This window comes from Littorina saxatilis, linkage group LG9, assembly GCF_037325665.1.
Source record: "Littorina saxatilis isolate snail1 linkage group LG9, US_GU_Lsax_2.0, whole genome shotgun sequence".
NCBI classification, from domain to species: domain Eukaryota; kingdom Metazoa; phylum Mollusca; class Gastropoda; order Littorinimorpha; family Littorinidae; genus Littorina; species Littorina saxatilis.
Genome location: NC_090253.1, coordinates 20,489,788 through 20,494,787, shown reverse-complemented (window position 1 = coordinate 20,494,787; position 5,000 = coordinate 20,489,788). Strand labels below are relative to the sequence as shown.

Below are 5,000 nucleotides of genomic sequence, written 5' to 3'. Positions count from 1 at the left end.
TGGGGTGGGTGGACAATCACTGAGTGACGGAAATCTACTAAATATTATGATTTAATATCAGAATGTTGGACGACATGAACGAAGATTGCATATTCGTTACTTAGGGGTGAAAAAACACTGAGTGACAGATATCTACTAAAATATCACGATTTAATATCAGAATGTTGACGACATAAACGAAGATCGCATATTCGTCACTTAGGGATTGGGCTGGGTGGACAAACACTGAGTGACGGAAATCTGCTCAAATATTATGATTTAATGTCAGAATGTTGACGACATGAACGAAGATCGCATATTCGTCACTTAAGGGTTGGGGTGGGTGGACAAACACTGAGTGACGGAAATTTACTATAATATTATGATATAATGTCAGAATGTTGACGTCACGAACGAAGATCGCATCTCAGTGTTAAACCGGTGTATGAAACCGATCATGATCAGGAGAAAACAAGTCGCGTAAGGCGAAATTACTACATTTAGTCAAGCTGTCGAACTCACAGAATAAAACTGAACGCACTGCATTTTTTCACCAAGACCGCATACTCGTAGTTTCGTCAGTCCACCGCTCGTGGCAAAGGCAGTGAAATCGACAAGCCAGAATAGTGCGGTAATGGTCGCGCTGAGCGGGATAGCACGCTTTTCTGTACCTCTCTTCGTTTTAACTTTCTGACCAGGGCGGGGATGTAGCTCAGTCGGTCGCGCGCTGGATTTGTATCCAGTTGGCCGCTGTCAGCGTGAGTTCGTCCCCACGTTCGGCGAGAGATTTATTTCTCAGAGTCAACTTTGTGTGCGGACTCTCCTCAGTGTCCGAACACCCCCGTGTGTACACGCAAGCACAAGACCAAGTGCGCACGAAAAAGATCCTGTAATCCATGTCAGAGTTCGGTGGGTTATAGAAACACGAAAATACCCAGCATGCTTCCTCCGAAAACGGCGTATGGCTGCCTAAATGGCGGGGTAAAAAACGGTCATACACGTAAAATTCCACTTGTGCAAAAAACACGAGTGTACATGGGAGTTTCAGCCCACGAACGCAGAAGAAGAAGAAGAACTTTCTGAGCGTGTTTTTAATCCAAACATATCATATCTATATGTTTTTGGAATCAGGAACCGACAAGGAATAAGATGAAATTGTTTTTAAATCGATTTCCGACATTTTAATATTTTAATCATAATTTTTATATTTTTAATTTTCAGACCTTGTTTTTAATCCGAATATAACATATTTATATGTTTTTGGAATCAGAAAATGATGAAGAATAAAATGAACGTAATTTTGGATCGTTTTGTAAAAAAATAATTTTAATTACAATTTTCAGATTTTTAATGACCAAAGTCATTAATTAATTTTTAAGCCTCCAAGCTGAAATGCAATACCGAAGTCCGGCCTTCGTCGAAGATTGCTTGGCCAAAATTTCAATCAATTTGAATAAAAAATGAGGGTGTGACAGTGCCGCCTCAACTTTTACAAAAAGCCGGAGATGACGTCATCAAAGACATTACTAATCGAAAAAATGAAAACAACGTCTGGGGATATCATACCCAGGAACTCTCATGTAAAATTTCATAAAGATCGGTCCTGTAGTTTACTCTGAATCGCTCTACACACACACACACACACACACACACACACACACACACACACACACACACACACACACACACACACACCACGACCCTCGTCTCGATTCCCCCTCTATGTTAAAACAATTAGTCAAAACTTGACTAAATGTAAAAAGCAAAAGAAAAAAGCGAAAAGGTATGCTTTGACACCCGTACGTTTACGTACATGTTGACGACACAAATTGTGCCGAGCTGTTTTATTTTATTTGTTTGTTTGCTTGTTTATTTGTTAATTTCAGTTTTGTTCTGATACAGAACATAGTATTTAACTGCTAATAAAAAATTTAAACAAGGAATTAAGTAGTGCGAGTAATATTCCCAATGACGGTTATGATTGCTTGTTTGATCGATTGATTTTTTTCTATCAGAAAGGCATTTCAATTGAAAAATGAAAAACACGTGCATTGACTTTCCTAAAATCAGCTATAGCTTTTCACAGTTTTGTGTGTGTCTTGCATCCGGAGTGCAACGTGTATTTAGCAAAAAATTTTTTTTACCCTGCTGTGGAAGATTGAAATAATGATAACGCGTAAAATACACAAAATCAAAATGTAGGGTAACTAAGATTTTGTTTGTTTGTTTGCTTTACGCCCAGCAGGGGCGGATCAGTTGCTTTGTAAGGGGGGGGGCACTTTGAATCGAAAGTGAAATGTGATGGGCGCGAAGCGCCCGAATTTGCTAGGGGGGTCCGGGGGCATGCCCCCCCCGGAAAAAATGTTTGCCCAGAGAAGCAAAATGGTGCCATCTGGTGCCATTTGAACTTAGAAATGGTCATAGAATCAGCATAGAAAAATCTTTTTTTTTTCTTCTTCTTTTTTTTTTTTTTTTTCGGTGGGGGGGGGGGGGGCACGTGCCCCCTGTGCCCCCCCCCCTCGTCCGCCCCTGCCCAGCCGAACACGAAGGGCCATATCAGGGCGGTGCTGCTTTGACATTTAACGTGCGCCACACACAAGACAGAAGTCGCAGCACAGGCTTCATGTCTCACCCAGTCACATTATTCTGACACCGGACCAACCAGTCCTAGCACTAACCCCATAATGCCAGACGCCAGGCGGAGCAGCCACTAGATTGCCAATTTTAAAGTCTCAGGTATGACCCGGCGGGGGTTCGAACCCACGACCTCCCGATCACGGGGCGGACAGGGTAACTAAGAAACGGCATTGATTCCCTAATAGAACAAATCGTGCACTACAGTAACTAATCTTTTTAATCACGCACGCACGCACGCACGCACGCACGCACGCACACACACACACACACACACACACACACACACACACACACACACACACACACACACAACCCCCTCCCGAAACAAGTTAGATAACCCTCCGTTGCTTGACATTTTCTAACCGCCGAGAGATCGACGAATTACGGCCCTTGACAAAGGCAACCACGGATGCAGGAATCGATCAAATTGCTTTGTCGGAAAGAGACACGGACAATTGCATTCGCAGCGGTTGATATTTCCTCATTCACACGACATTACGAAATGATCAGAACTAGGTGGATAACACTTAGCTACCCGGAATGTACTGAGCGATGACAGAACTGAAAGCATAAAAGTGGGAGGGGGTGCATATTATTTTCCATTTGTATAAACAATTTTTGTTTAGTGAACAATACATGTCTTATTTGTAGTATTTGTTTAAGGATAGGTTGTAAGACAAGGCACTGTGCCTTTAACCTTCATCCTTGTAAAATAAAGTTCGTTCGTTCGTTCGTTCGTTCTCTCTCTCTCTCTCTCTCTCTCTCTCTCTCTCTCTCTCTCTCTCTCTCTCTCTCTCTCTCTCTCTCTCTCTCTCTCTCTCTCTCTCTCTCTCTCTCTCTCTCTCTGTGTTAAAATCATGAAATGTAATTGGCCTATTCGTTAAAATGTCAGTTCGATCGACCATTATCATAACTAGTCATCAGGGTAACAAGCGGACATCTCAACAACATTCCACAGCATACAAAATGTAGAGCCAATTCTTAAGGCAAATGTCGAGAAAGTGCAATTAGCAGAGTAATTTGTGCGCATTCTTTTTTTACAAGCATTCGTCAAACAGACAAACAAAACAAGTAATTTTAAGCGCGTGCATCAAGCAAACAATTGCTCGTGAACAATTCACAGATTCAAGTGCAAGTCAAACACATTAACTTACTTATTAAACATAGAATAATGACGATTAATCTTCGTCTGTCTTTCTGTCCATCTATCTGTCTGTATGTCTGCCTGCCTGCACGTCCGTCTGTCCGTTTAGGCCTACCTGCTTGCCTGACACTCCAATGTTCGCTCCTTTCTTTAGATATTGTTGTCTGTCTTTCTCTCTGTCAAAATATGTGTCTCTTTGTCAATAGAACTTTTCTACCCCCTCTTTCGGTTGTTCGTTCGTTTTCTACCGAGCTGTCTGTACTATCTGTCTGTCGATGTGTCTGTCTGTCTGTCTGTCGTTCACATAACAAGCATCCTGTCTTAGTGCATTGGGCGCAAATCAGTTAGTGAAAGAGTGGTGATGGTATATAGAACAAATACATACAAAGTGCATTAGTACCGACGTAAATTAATGTTTGCTAATCATAATTAGGTCAGAGATACACCACGCAACTTTGTCTCATCTGCTGCAGTTCATTACTTCATGCAACCCGTGACGTCATAAACAACGCTATCGTGGTCGCATACAACCTATACAAAACGAGAAGGTACTTTTTATGCGCATCAAATGCCGGTTACTTTATGTGATTCTGTTTCTGCCACATCCAGATTTTTCAGTCGATAAATGTAAGGTCTTCATGTCTTCAAAGTATGTACATGTAGTAACCTTGACATGAAATGAAGTGAAACCAGTTTAAGTCATGTTTTTCCCAAAAGGCTTTGTGAATCCATTCATTCAATCTGCGACTCACGGTTTTCTGTGCGCGATGTTGATCAATTGATTGGCAACTGCATAACCGTGTCAGCGTACACGGCACTGTTCCTCGCACTAGTTGTATGCAAGCAGTTGAATGCAACTGAGCTGATTGGTGTATCTTTCCCATTACGGTATTACACAGCCCCTCTCCCGCTTGCAAATTTACAGCATGCAAGGTTGTCACGAGTCAGGTTCTATAACGAAGAACTACACGAAAGTATCCAAAGGTGGACATTTGTTTGGTACATGCGTTTAGTCGAAGAAACTATGGATGCTACTCGTAATGTTATGGGTTTCTTTTTAGACATGCGTTTAGTTTGTAACCTGTCCATGCCGGGGTTATAAAACGTCATCATATATATACTGATGGAACAAAATCAAATCTTACGTTATTCTTGGTTCGCTGGGCCTATATCATGTATTAACAGATTTTTTTTGTTTAGGCAAGGAAACCAATACCAACTAGGAAAAGAATACGGATCA

The 5,000-nt window shown here is 41.6% G+C and overlaps 1 protein-coding gene across 1 annotated transcript in view; it reads right to left on the bottom strand.

Moving 5' to 3' along the window:
• The window catches only part of LOC138977121 (kinesin-like protein KIF17), a 113,412-nt gene that overhangs the window by 43,410 nt on the left and 65,002 nt on the right, over window positions 1–5,000 (bottom strand). The gene's annotated exons all lie outside the window — the stretch shown is intronic.